The sequence below is a fragment of the Trematomus bernacchii genome, unplaced genomic scaffold (genome assembly GCF_902827165.1).
Source record: "Trematomus bernacchii unplaced genomic scaffold, fTreBer1.1, whole genome shotgun sequence".
Classification (NCBI taxonomy): domain Eukaryota; kingdom Metazoa; phylum Chordata; class Actinopteri; order Perciformes; family Nototheniidae; genus Trematomus; species Trematomus bernacchii.
In genome coordinates, this window is record NW_022988050.1 from 12,814,702 (window position 1) to 12,829,471 (window position 14,770).

The 14,770-nt window shown below is 41.0% G+C and overlaps 1 protein-coding gene across 1 annotated transcript in view; it reads left to right on the forward strand.

The window, feature by feature from the left end:
* Positions 1-8,731: 8,731 nt before the first annotated feature.
* LOC117473501 (leucine zipper putative tumor suppressor 2 homolog) overlaps positions 8,732-14,770 on the forward strand; it is a 38,395-nt gene continuing 32,356 nt past the window's right edge. Inside the window, exon 1 of the mRNA XM_034119102.1 lies at positions 8,732-8,947. The gene's annotated coding sequence lies outside the window, so the exon portion shown is untranslated. The remainder of the gene's footprint in view (positions 8,948-14,770) is intronic.

Genomic DNA, 14,770 nt, shown 5'->3' on the forward strand with positions numbered 1-14,770 from the left:
CTGCTCTTAATTGCTGAGCATTTCTCTGTGTCTATTGTCGGGGATAGAAGGGTGAAAGACAACATAAAAGACTCTATAGTGTCGACGTTAAGGGAGACGGGAGTTTTTGCTGCAAAGGAAGAGGGGGTTTTGTTAAAACCTCGTTTTCAGGCAAGTGCACTTTCTTTTGAGCAGCAGAGGGAAATGTTGTTGTTGCAGCAGGAACACGAAAAAATAAAGTGGGAAAAGGAAATCACAGTGGAGCGGATGCGACAAGAATCTGAGAAAGCCAAGATAGAGTGGGAGGGACATCGTCTGGCTATTCTCAGAGATGGCGCGTTGTCCGGTGAGGGGCAGGGTGAACAGGTGACCAGGTCTCCTCATCGCTTTGATATTGGTAACCTGCGCTTGCTGCCTCACTTTAATTAAAGTGATCCTGACACGTTTTTTTTGTTATTTGAACGTGTAGCTAGGGCTAGTGAGTGGCCTGATGCAGACTGCGCTCTGATGCTTCAGTGTGTTCTCACAGGAAGAGCGCAGTCTGCATATTCCTCCTTATGTCTGGAAGATAGCTCTAGCTATAGTAAAATAAAATTGGCGGTGCTTAGAGCATATGAACTGGTGCCAGAGGCCTATCGACAGCGTTTTAGGTTCTTTGAGCAAAAACAAGATCAAACATATGTGGAGATGGCGAGGGATTTGTCTGTTCATTTTAAGCGTTGGTTAACTGCTCTTGAAATCGATTCTTTTGACGATTTGTGTGAACTCATGATTTTGGAACAGTTCAAAAATATTCTTCCTGACAAGATTGCTACCTACATAACAGAGCACAAGTTAATTTCCGCGGCTGGAGCTGCTGTGGCAGCTGATGAGTTTGTGTTGCTTCATAAGAGCAGGTTCGGAGGACGCTCTGGGGCACTAACTGTTTGTGAAGGAAATAGAAAGGAGGTTGGGATGGATCCAAGGAAATTGAGTTTGGTAAAATCTGATGTGGATAAAAACAACGATAATTGCCACTACTGTCGTGAAAAAGGCCATTGGAAGGCAGAATGTCCTGCGATTAGAGCAAAATCTGAGGGAGGAAGATGTTTTGTTGGGCCTGTTGCGTTGGCTGTGCCTGTGAAAAGCTGCTGTGTTGCCGATGTGCTTAAAACCCATTTATGTGGATCTGAGGTTTTGGCATCTTATACTCCATTTATACGAGACAGCTTGGTGTCATTGGTAGGTAGTGATGTCAGAGTTCCAATAAAAATCTTGCGGGACACAGGGGCTTTTGACTCCTATATTGTTGACTCTGTTTTGCCGTCTGGTGAAAGTGACACAGGTGACACAGTTCTGAGTTGGGGGATGGGATTAAAAGTTTTTCCTATTCCTGTTCATAAGGTGTATATTGACTGTGACCTTGTTAAAGGTGAAGTAGCTGTTGGTGTACGTCCAGCTTTGCCAATCGAGGGGATACATTTTATTCTGGGCAACGGTTTGGCAGGTGGCAGAATCTGGACTGATGTTCCCCCTGCGCCTTTAGTGACTGGTGGTCTGATTGAGTCTGGGTTTGAGGAGAGCTCTACAGTGGTGCCAGGGGTAACGTCCTCCTGCGTGATCACGCGTGCTATGGCCGAAACTATGCTGTTTAGAAACCAGAAGGCCAAGCATTGCTCCACTGGTCAAAGTGGTCGTGGTGGCGGTGGCTTTGATGGTGGTGGCGGCGGCTTTGATGGTGGTCGTGGTGGCGGCGGCGTTGATGATGGTCGTGGCGGCGGCGTTGATGGTGGTCGTGGCGGCAGCGGCAGCAGGGGTCGAGGACGTGGCAAGGAAATGTTCTGTTATCGGTGTGGAGACCAAGGACATATGGCCAGGGACTGTGACCAAACTGAGGATGTGTGCTACAACTGCAACAAACCAGGCCACATGGCTCGTGACTGTGGGCATGCCAACGACCGGAGGTGCTACTTCTGCGGTGGGCTTGGTCACATCTGGAGACGTTGTAATCAGGTGAAATGTTACAGGTGTGGCGACATTGGCCACGTTGCGGGGCGTTGCAGTAAAGCCAGTGAGGCTAACGGCTACAACTGCAGAAAAGCGGACCATCTGTTAACAGTTTGCCCCGAGGAAAATGCGCATAACTTATATCTTTGACTGTAATGTATTGTCTTTCATACTGTTTTGTAAATCTTTCTTGCCCTGCCCATCTTTTTAAAGTGTGCTTCTCAGGTACCTGGGTTGCTAAAGATGTGGCTGGGTGTTGGAGGCGCGGTTGGCAGAATGAGGGTTGTATGTTACAGTTGTTGGTTTTCTTTAAAATAGGGTACCTTATGTCTTTTGTTTTTGTTTTTCATTACTGGTTGGGTTTTTGTTTTTGTTTGGGATGGGGTTGGTTTGTTGTGCCGGTGGTCCTAGGGACACCGACTTTAAGGGGGGGGTGTGACGACCCCTGCTTTACTGTCTCCTGTGGTGTGTGTGTGCATGGCCCTTTAATGTTCTCCCTCTGTTGTGTCAGCGCTGATTGAGGACACCTGTCTGCTGGCACCAGAGGATTGAAAGGCCTGAGCAGACTCTCGATCTCTCTCTCCCGCAGAGGACCTGACCGCGGAGCAGCCACGTCGCTTAGCCTTTTTGCTTTTTCCTTTGTGTTAGTTTTTCTTGGTTTACGTTAAACTTTTGTTAATAAATATATTTTTCATATATGTTCTTGTCCTTCCCACGCTTTTTGTTATGGCTAAGAGCCAGGCCATGACAATATATACACTGTATATCATCCATTCCTCCCCTTATAGGCGTTTTCGGCATCTTGCCTATCGCAGCTTTGTAAGCGGCTGCCGGGGCTTTTTAGGACGAGGCATCAGAGTGGTCATCCCGTGTGTGTGTTGTCCGCCAGATACGTCAGGAGTTTCCTGATCTGGCTGGGCGAAATCAAATGCAAATCACAAAATATTAGAGAAACTTAGTTGTTTTAGATTCGTTAGTAGTAGTTGTGGTAGGAGTGTGTATCTATCTAATCTATCTATCTAATCAACACAGTTAGCTTGCCAGCTAATATGCTAACCTACGTTTGCTAGTCAGCTAGTCTAGGCTAGCAAGAACATGTTTACAATTGCAATCTTATACGGGTAGTCTGCTACGTTCGGTCATTCATTGTAGCTGGCATGAAAACAATGTTTTCCCTAGCATGTCTAGTCTAGCTCTAGCTAGCCTTCTTGTTTAGCTATGTAGCATACACGCTATGAACGGTAGCTCGGTAGCATACACGCCAGGAACGCCAACTATAATGTACTGACCGTACGGTAAATCACCCGGAGTATACTGTCTATAGCCGCGTTCACACCAAGTACTTTCCTGTACTTAGTTCCGGCACTAAGAGCCCTGGCGCTTTTAACCCCAGGGTACTTAGTACAGATCGCGTTCACACCGGAGTACTTTTCCCTGAGGGAAGATTACAAGTACAGTAGGTGGCGGTAAGCACCTTAAAGTTGTTTGCAACCCGCTACAAAACAAGAGAAGAAGAAAAACTGATACAGGATCTGTTTAATCGCCATGTCGGTTTTCTTTATTGCACTCTCAAGACATAACATTAAATAGAAATATTTTAAATGTAACTAAAGTGTCAGTTGTACATGTCAGTAAACATTGTCAATATAAAATAAAGTGTCAGTTGTACTATATAATAACAGTAATAACAATATAAAATAAACTCCCAGCTGTAGGGAGTCTCAGCAGCAAACCCACCTTTATTATATATCTTCCTGAGACCCACTGCATCCGTCTGCCATAAACACTATGCAAACATACATGTTAGTTTTGGCCCATAGTGGACTCCATTTTGTGTTGTGTGAAATGGGGGGAATTAAAAGTTTAGGTCAAATAATATTTAAAATTATATAAATTGTCATATTTGTGTATGTGCCCCTGCCATTCCCCCACAAGGTTGCAACATTGATGATAAATAAATGACAAATAAAGCTTTGCCAGTTTATAACCGATGAAACATGATGGTATCAGAATAATCACTTACATGTGATGTATAGGATGCTACACAGGTCACAAAAGATAAAGTGTCAGGAGAAATAAGCTTAATCGCCATGTCGGTTTTCTTTATTGCACTCTCAAGACATAACATTAAATAGAACAATTTTAAATGTAAATAAAGTGTCAGTTGTACATGTCAGTAAACATTATATATAAAATAAAGTCATAACAGTAATAACAATATAAAATAAACTGTCCCAGGTGTAGGGATATTCCCAGCAGCATGCACACCTTAGTGCAACGTTGTGTGTCGTGTGTCAGTATTTACAAAAACTATACCAAATAAACTGTTATTAAATGCAGTTTGTCGCTCATCCTGCCGCTGCGCCGACGCTTCCTCATGGCGCAGCGCCCACACTTCATCCTGGTGCTGCTGGCGCTCCATCTGCTGCCTGGCGCTCCATCGAGGTGAGCATCTTGTCCTCCGTTTCCTGGGCCTTGGTGAACAGCACCATCTGATCTCCACGCAGCGACTCATTCACCACGGCACGCCGGTCCTCCAACGCCTGGGCGGTGTCAAAGAAATTCGCATCCCGTGTCCGCTTTCCTAAGAGGGGAAAATAAGCAATATACAATATACAAGTTTAGTCGCCATGTAGTTTTACAACATACTAGGAATGTGTTTTTTGTATTTTCACAAATAGAATTAAGGTTTCACAAATCTGAAACTGTGTTATAAAGAATCTTTTGACTCTCTGGGATAATCCAGTCCAGATTTGATGAGTCTAGGTATAGTGGTTTTAGATCAGGACCTGGTCTAATGTGGTCTACATGTAAAAAAAGCACTGAAATCTCCCTTTTTTTTTATTTTCACAAATAGAATTAAGGTTTCACAAATCTGAAACTGTGTTATAAAGAATGTTTGGCCTCTGGGATAATCCAGTCCAAATAAATCGGCTATGCAGCGATTTAAGAGGTTCAAACACGGAGGATTGTTCCTTTTTGAAGAGTGCTTCATGTATGCTTGAACTTTGTTTAATGTTGTTGAGGCAAGTTAAACATAAAATATGATGAATATTATGAAATAAACATGATTGTGAACATCAGTTCGATGCGTAACGTTCTTTCAAGACAAAGTTACAGTGTGTGTACCTTTGCGTTTGGTTGCTGGTAAGGAGGACGACAAAGCGCTGTGATCTAGAATGCAAAGCTCACTTGTTTCCAATCCCGAGAGTTGTCCATCCTCACCTGAAACAGACGATTAGTGCCATGAGTTAGTGAAGCAAATTACAGAAACACTGCACAGTTATTCACAAGTCAAAACGTTTTCATACAGCGGAGAATATCTAGCTAGCTAGATGTAGCTAGCCGGGGCCGGTGTTAGCCTATTATGGCTAGCATGGCTAGCTTGATCTACTGAGCAAATAAAAGTACATCTGAGACCATTATTGTGCAGATTAAAACCCCAGTGCATGTAGTTGATTTTACCTTCATCGTGGTAGTCATCGTTGGCCACTGAATCCGCCGTTTGTAGTCCTGAGTTTCTTTATATTTAGCCGGCTGTGCACAATTCCCAGGTCGAGTGAAAGCTACCGAACTGGCTTCAGTAGCATTCCCTGGGTCGCCTCCTCGGCGTAGATCTCCAGAAGCGCCGACACCTCCTCATCATTTCTTGATGCTTGCCATAACTGCTTTCAAAAACAAACACAACGCACGGAGCGTTGTGTTTTTGTAGCGAGGAAAAACAATGGCGGCTCTACACAACATTTTCAGAGTTGTACGGGCGTGGTTTGCAATTCGCCCAGCCAATCAGCACTGGGGAACTTTTGGAGCACTTTTCACCCACAGAAAAGTACGCTCTCTGAGCTGGCTCTAAAAATGGGGGTAAAAGTACCCGAGATTAAGTACGATTTTTGGTGTGAACGCGACATAAGGGGTACTCACGGAACTAAAACGCGAAAAGTACGGTGAAAGTACTCCGGTGTGAACGCGGCTAGTATTTCGTGTGTGATTGCAGACATTCTTCAGCGATGAGATACATGTAAGGCCATCTGCTAACATTGGAGTTGATATATGGAAACGCTAGCAACTTAGTTAGCCCAGTTAGCACTGCTCGCACACACAGACACACACACTGCTGGAGGAGCAGACAGGCTTGGCGATACAGCGAGAACAAGCAAAACTCATCCTGAGCACACACAAACACTCACAGCCGAAGTAAAAACAATAAGTGTGGCTTGAAATTGAGTAAGAAAAAGGTTTATAACGCTGTGAGCATGGGTCTGCGGAGAGCATTTCAACGTAGAAAAACGTTTACCCATTTAAACAGTCGTGGTAGATACCTTGTTTGTTTTAAACATCATAAATACACAAACAACAATGAATACTTACAGGTTGTGTACCCGAATCTCCCGCTGGTCCAAACAAAGTAGGAACAGCATCGTTCTTCAGTGCCCTACGCTGTACATATCCGGCATGAATCGCTGAAAGGTTTTGGGAAGCTTTGTTACGTGAAAGGCTGGCAGAGGGTGCGGCCATAGCTCTGGGCATGGCTACTGGGTATCCCTACGTAGCGATACCCAGGAAGTAAACAATGGAAAATGAGGAATCTCCAACGAGGCGTTTTGGGGAGGTCTTTTCTGTGTTAGAGTTTTACTCGCTACAGGGTGTATTTTGAGGGTTTTTGACTCTGCAGACCGTTTACATGCATAAAACCCTTCATAACACACAAGGGGACGGGTAATAACCGGAAAAGCATGACATGGGACCTTTAACACAAATTCATGGTCCCCAGAGGATAAATTGTAATAACCCTTGTGACTTAATTTAATCTAAAGTTTCCAGTACTTTGGTTTGTACCCAAATAAATACCAAACTAATGACATTCCCATCAGCCTATATCAGGACATCTTGGCATGATAACACACTTAACATGGCCAATGTTACACTTTATTAACAACAGAAAGTGTGCATTGCCATTGTGAGCAAGATTTAGTTAATGTAACTTAAACAGTATTAACTTATCTTATGGTATGCAGGGCCAGGGGGGTCAACGTTCAGTTCTAAAAATGCAAACGGGGAATGTCAATTATTATTAATATCCTCCTTATCTCATTTTCTTGCCTATGTGAAAAAAACATTGTGACATTCAGCGCCGCAGATTAGAAACTCTCAGTGGGACTATGTATATAGCCTTGTTTTACTCCTCTGGAGCAGAAAGGCTTGCCTGAGAGGGTTGAGGTTAGTCAGGTATGACCTCGTTCTACATACTGAGAAAACAGAGCAAAGAACCGGTTGTGCTGGAACAGTCTGGAAATCTAGGGTACTTTATCTTCATCACAAACTATTGTACTAAAGGCCTTTAGTATCTCTTTAACACTGATTCAATGTGTTTATTTACTCATTATTCAACACTGCTCATTTAGGATCTGTCTATACCAAGTGTTTACTAAGTGTTTTGCCTAAGATATCGCTGCATTATCCATATTGATATGAAATATTGTATAAAATCAATAGTTTGCCAGGTATTTGGAAAATGTATTTTTTTATATTTAGAATGTAATTATAAAAGACCCTACTGTTCTTCAGGTCAGACTTGGAGATAAAGTGTGCTACTACTGTGGTTTGTAGGGCAATAGTGCACGTGTATGTGTGTGTGTGTATGAGAGAGAGAGAGAGAGAGAGAGAGAGAGAGAGAGAGAGAGAGAGAGAGAGAGAGAGAGAGAGAGAGAGAGAGAGAGAGAGAGAGAGAGAGAGAGAGAGAGAGAGAGAAGTTCAGACGTGAATCAGGCAATTCGCTCAGGACAATACCGGAAGCTTGCAAGTTAGGGTTCAAAATAAAAGCATGCAATTTTGCAGAAACCAACAACACTATGTCTATGTCAAAGTGTATTATGCTTATATGCTATGTTCAATAATATGTGTTGTCATTGAATCTTCATTTGTAGATTTCATAGCCTCTGCAATTTATATTCCTTTGCCAGTTTTTGATCGTGTTTTCCCCCATTAGCTTCTAATATAAGAGGTGATGATTCCACAACCATATGTTATCTGCATTATAATGTACTATGTTATATGAATGTGTTTAACTGTCTTTAAAACATAATACTATATTTAATTTGTACTTTATTTATCTTTTGAAACAGACAATTATCATTACGACTGTATGCTATACTAATCACATTATATATTTGTCTGGTTTACAGACATGTATTTGCTGCCCCTGCTCCTAAAATCACACCACTGTTAGACACAATGTTGTCTAATTGCTCTTTTATAGTTTCTATGTTACTTTTTTCTTATTTTAGTCTCTTAAACCTCTTGTGATAAAGCCCCTTTCTGCTAATGTTATGAAAAACAGAATAATGCCTTAGAAACTCAAAATAATGAGATATTATTCTGATGAGAACGTTGGTCATTATTGTAAGATATTACGTTTATATTTTGAGTTATTAAATCAGTGTTTTGAGATATAAGTTAGTTCTTTTCTTGCTGACATTTCTCATTGTTTTGACAAAGTGCAAAATCATTATTTTAAGACAGTACTGAGTCACTCATTATTTTGAGTTTTTTATTTTAATGATTTACATGATCTTTTTTAAAATCTTTTTTGTAAATGTTCATCTTATTCATTTCTTGTAATGCCGGAAATGGGCTTTCATCAATTGTGATCCTACTCAAGGGGTAAAAGAGTAGGCTATCTTATTTTGAAATTCCTAACCGGATATAGTTGTTTCGTTTGTCGCTAGCTTAGCGTCCGGTGTGTAAACACAAGCAACGCCTGTCCAGCTCCCCGCACAACAACAGACGCGCCTTCAGAGGCAGGAAGAGACGCGAGAGCGAGAAAAAAAGACATTTAACATATTGTTTAGTTAACAGAAACCTTTGTAAAGTGACAAGTGTGTGTAATACGATATATAAAAAGGAAGAAGAACACGTCGCTTCAAGATTTTCTTAGCAGTCTTGGTAGAGCGGCTGCCCCGGACTGTCCACCGCAACATACACGGTAAGTTAACCAGGATTCTACTTGATTTTATTGTACTATTTATAAGAATGATGTCAAGCGTCAAGTAAAAGCTTGTTACTATAACACTATGCGTGTGTCCCGTTGCTTTTGTAAGTTTACGGACACATCTGAAAGTAACGTACGAACTGTGCACAGGTGTGCGAAGGTTTAATTAATTGCTTCTGGTTGCTGCTGTTCCCTTTTTAGCTTTAAAACACACTATCTGTAAATCATTGAGGCAATTTAGTGTATTCTTTCTGCTCAGAAAGTCAAACTATTTATTTTACAATGTCAAATGTATCCTGGAGGGCCCCATACAGTCTTTGTGGTCCGTCTTAGTTCCCTTTTTATCAAAGTGTGCATCAAGCATGGCAGGTTTGCTGGGTTTAGACATAACAAAGTGCCTCTTGTATACGGACTCATTTCCTGCTCGGACCTCAACTCCATTCCAGACCATAAATCAACATTTTCCTTATCAAGGAACCCTGCATCCATCTCTCCAAAACAAATCTTATTGCTTTTCTTATCTTTTTACTCAAGTAACATACACCTGGATACTGTTCTTTGCTTGTGAAATCTGTGGTACAGATGGATTTCTTTGCATTCACACTACAATCTCCCACCTATTACTTTTCTGGTCTAGGACAGATTGTTCCAGTTTTGTGAACTTGCTTAATGCTTTAATACCAAAAATAAGCTTTACCTTCCAGCTCTGTTGGAAAGCATTGAACCAAAAATGTAGTCAACTCGTGGTTACAAGAGGATCATTTATTGTCTATTGGGACACAATGGTAGACTCTACATGCCAATAACAACACAAAACAATCAGTGGTCTATTTCCTGGTGTGTATGTAAGAGAGAGTGGTTAACAGGATTTGGATGACTTGCCTTAGGGCCCAGCAATAGCATATGTGAATTCTTAAAATGAATGGCATTCCCCCTGTGATGTGTATGCAGCCACTTTTGGCTCGAAACAGAGGCACTTTTCATGGGACCAGAACTCCACAGTTAGTGTGTTACTAGGAAGAAATAGGAACTTAATTCAGTGTTTCCCACACAATACTTTATTGTTGGTTAATTGGATGTATGCTGCATGTGTGCACAGCAGCTCTGTAGTGTGTTTATACTTCAGTAACAAAGCTAAAAAAAGCTCCGTCTATTTATTAGGCGCAGCTGCCTCATTTGTAAACAAATGTCCAATACTTAGAACGAGATGATAACACAACAAAGAAGAAGAAACAAACTTAACATTGGAAAGTCTCTCCCACAGCCCTCAAACCCCAGCTCAACCGGATGTTATATTCAAATTGTTCCCAGCCTAAACACACAGAGGTCAAGTGCTTACCTCAGCAGGCCTGAAAAAGGGCGGACTGTGAGCCTTGACAGTGGGAGGCCACAGTTTATTTGCATTAATAATGTCTCAAGTGATTTTATTAAGCGCATGGCAAGCATCCCTCAAACATCTTCAGAGGATCTGCTGCGTCAGCATGTCAGGGTTGTTGCATCCCCGGGGAGTTATTGAGTTCTACATGACAGGAATATAATGACTGCAGATTTAGGATTGGGATTTTTTTTGCATTTTATCAACTCTAAATCCAGCATTAAATCTGCTTATTTCGGATCTCTTGTTGAATCTATTTGTGTAATTGGCTTAAGGATGAGACCATTTCTTAGTTATAAAACTGCATTTTCATTGTCCTTAATACAGTAACAAAAGAAAGTTCAACAAATCTTAAACCAACTATAAGGAACTTTAATTTGGTGTTGATTTACCGCCCCATTGACTTAAGTGGTAGTGTGTTCCTAGAATCCAGACTGGTTTTCCCATGGGCACCACCACCTCGTGTTGCAAAGATCTTACTATTCTTCAGTTTTAAACACAGACTGAATGACGTATTATAAGCTACGGTTGTTTACCTGTTTGTCATCATGCTTAAATTCGCAGATAGCTTTGCTGTGCTTGCTTTGCTCGGAAAATGCATTAGCTCCATCAAACCATTAAAAAACGTTAAACATTGGTTTAGCTTAATGGTTTAATTTTTAAACATTAGCTAGCTTTGTTTAAGTCGCCAATCTAAATTCAAATATTGATAAAAAAAGCACGTCTTGCGATTTAATTCATTAATTAGTTCCATACCGGTCTAAGAAGAAGTAGGCCAATCAGTATTGCTTTTATATACTAAAAGTAAAATACTCTTTCCTTGAAAAGACATGCGTTTTAAAACTGGGAATTTTACCAACCTATAATTCTGGTTTACTACAGATTGGTTCTTCTTTGCTAGTTTTGGGACTGTTTTTAACAACTCTGTCGTCCATAAAGAAGTCTGACAGGGAAGGAAAGACGAGCAGCCAGAAAATCAGACGGGTTTAAACAAACTCTCAGGTAACCTAAAGTATATGGAAGAGAAAACAAAGGGGAGTAAAGAACTTCTGACCAAGACTATCTGTTGTAAACGTCCATCACAGTTTAGAGACCAACTTCCTGCTTCAACTTCATCTACTGGATTTACCTTAGTCATGCTTACACACAGTGTTCCTGTGCTGTGAGAGAATATCACACATTTCAGGTGTGCTCACTTTAGCTTATTTTTCCTCACCCAAAGTTCACCCCTTCTTTTTGGAACACACCTTGTTTGACTTTGTGGAATCTTGAAAAAAGGTTATGAAGGTGTGAGTATTTATTAGTCTAAAAGCCCCTGTTTCATAATAGATGATGTGTTTTCTGTAAGTGACACCTCTCAGTCGTGCTGCTGCTGTGAATTTTTGCCCTTGAGACGTTTAACTGGAGGTCAAGTCCCTCCATTCTCTGTGTTATACAGCTCTGCAAACCGTCTCGTTGAAAAACAAATAGTGAGGGAGAAACTCTAGAAGCCAAAACAACAATGGGAACTCAGTGGGAGGTGTTTTGCTGTCAGAAGCAACGTGAAGACCTTGTTGTGTTTTAAGATTTCCTGAGAGCCTGTCGAGTCAAATTAAATGTTGATTTAGGGTTTTCTTTGTTTATGTAGTGTCCCATTGTGCTAAATTGAGTCCCTTGCTGCTAGTTGCTTGCTGTAATTAGTAATGTGGCACAGTTTCCCACACCACAGCGTTTCAAACTGACAGAAAATAATGACACTGATATTTTTCCTTAAACAATAAGCTGTGTGTAGTGCAAATTAAACTACAGGCTTCTATACTAAGGTTTGTTTAATCTGTATACATCATGAGTTTAACTTTGTTTTGTTCTGTTGAAGGAAGAGTGCTGTGTGGATTTGTATCTGTTAGCTTTGTTGGCAGTCTGCTGTAATATCCTGCAACACATGGTAAGAAACACTGACAATATGCTCAATCCACGACTCATGCTGTATGTTGACTAAACACAATGAGTGCAGAGTTGGCCTCAACCGTCACTCCTTCCTTCCTCTTTCTCCTTATGAATAGATTTTCATGTAGCTTCCAATCTTTCTTTGAACTTGTGATATAGCAGATGGGGTTTACTGAGATTCTGATCTGATCTGATTAAGTTGTCAGTCACACAAATCAGTTTTGTAAATACTCTTTGACCTTGGACTGCATGGGAACAAGCCTCTGTAAATAACATGCGAGCAAATCATGTTCTTCTTATCTTTCCAACACAAACCGTTGATTAAAATACACAACAAATATGATTCAAACTGTTTCTTTAATCATAAATGTATATTTGAACTATACTCTTCGTTCTCAACCACACATTTTAACCAGAAACCCTTTCATGCATGAATTATGAAAGTGTTTTTATTGCTCTTGGGGCATGAAAAACAAGATTTTAACTTTAGTTTATTTTTATCTAGTTTTTTCAAATTTAGCTCCACCCAGGTGGACATATAAAAACATTTTTTCCACCCAGGTGGACAGTATGCGTTAAAGTTTGAACTGAAGACATGTACATTTGGAAAAAATGATAAATAAAGATGTGCAAACTTAAAATTACATTATAATAACATAAGTATATTGATTTACGGCCCAAAAAGATATTGCAAATGAAGTATTTTCAAGAACAACAGTAGCAGTAACAGTATGAAGTTTAGTTGAAATATGGCCAGTGATGCATGACGTCCACTTTAGTGGACAGGTGATTCATCATAATTTCCTGCAAACATAAAATCAGTACTTTGACAATTTATGAATTATATGATTCCTTAGTTGTTACTTGATGTCACCAACATTGTTATACCTGCAGGGGGCGCTTTCCATAAAAGGATTGGCAAGATATCGACGAGTGATTCGGTCCATCTGGCTTTCTGTCGTCCATCTTGGTTTAGAGAAATGTAACTTGCACTGACTTTCCACTGAGTGGCAGTGTATGGGATGATGCAATAGGGTCCTATGTAGTGGCTGATGGTGCAACTATGGCTGCGTCTCAGGTCGGTTAAATGGAATCCTTGTGTCCCTCACTTGCGTCGTTTCCCTGCGTTTAGTTCCTCCCACCAGGGAAGCATGGAGAGACGCAAGGAAACCACGAGAAGCAGGGAAATGAGTTTTAAGAGCAATGGGAAGTCCGTTCCTCCGGAGCGTCATGTGAAGCTACGTCCGTTTGTGATGACGCCGCACAGCTGATGTCTGACAGCAGCTCTGTCCCCGTTGTTTTCACACACACCCCCGCCTCTGTTAGTACACATTTACTGACATATACATTTGTATCATCTGTTGTAGACCCAAATAAATAAAATAAAATAAGAACTCATTCTCAAAAAAGATAAACGCCATTCTTAAAATGTATAAACGAAAAAAGCGATCATGAAAATGTTTCCAATAAATGAATAAAATGATTTTTGACCACTTTGTTGTTCAGATATATCACATATTTGTAACTGAATGATACATTAATTAAAACAAAACACAGTATAGACTGAGGAGTGACTCTCGTGAGTTTCATGTATTTTCTTCACTACGCTGGGAAACTGCTCTCATGTCAAGAAGCATCAGATCAGTGCATGCACTGCATCGTCCAATCAGTGAGCGATACACAGTAAGGGGGCGGAGCGAGTGCCTGAGGATTTCACCGGAGGATGGTCTGGTGGTTCCTTGGTTATCGCTCCTCCATTATCGCTCCTCGATCCTCGGTCCTCCGGCAGAAATAAGAGCCATGGGACGCTACTCAAGATGGCGCAGACAAATCAACTTCCGGTGATACCGAGGACCGACGACCGAGGAAATGAAAATAGTCGACCTGAGACGCAGCCCTCGCCATCAAAACCCATGCATACAAGAAAACACCTTTTGAAAAGCTGTCCACTAGGGCTGCACGATATATCGTGTCGTGACGATAATCGCGATATGCGCATGCGCGATATTCACACCGCGTGGACGTGCGATTTATTTTAGGACTTGCGATATTAAGTAGGCAAATTAACTCAAACACGTCATGTTACAATTATTTTTGCTGCTTGCTACAAAAGGAAAACTTGCGCGGCTCTCATGTCAGGGGTACTTGAGTGAGTGACATGCAGGCTCTGCATGCACAGCAAACCACCAATCACAATCAAATCTCCAAAGCAAACGGACCCGGTGATTAAAGGTAAAAACACTGAATAAAGTAGTTTCATGTGTTTCTCCAGGGCAGTTCGGTGCTGCTAACCGAGCTAGCTCAGCTTGTTGCTCTGATAACTTAAGATCCAGACGTCCGTGACTAAAATCCTTCATCCGGTTAAATATAGTTAAAAAAATACCAATTGTATAGCATTAAAGTTCAAGAAAGGATGGTTTGCGGGAAAAAAACTGGTATTTTCTTCAATTCCTGTATGTTTTCATATCGCAATATATATCGCAGGAAAAAAAAAATCCAATTTCCAATATCGTGCA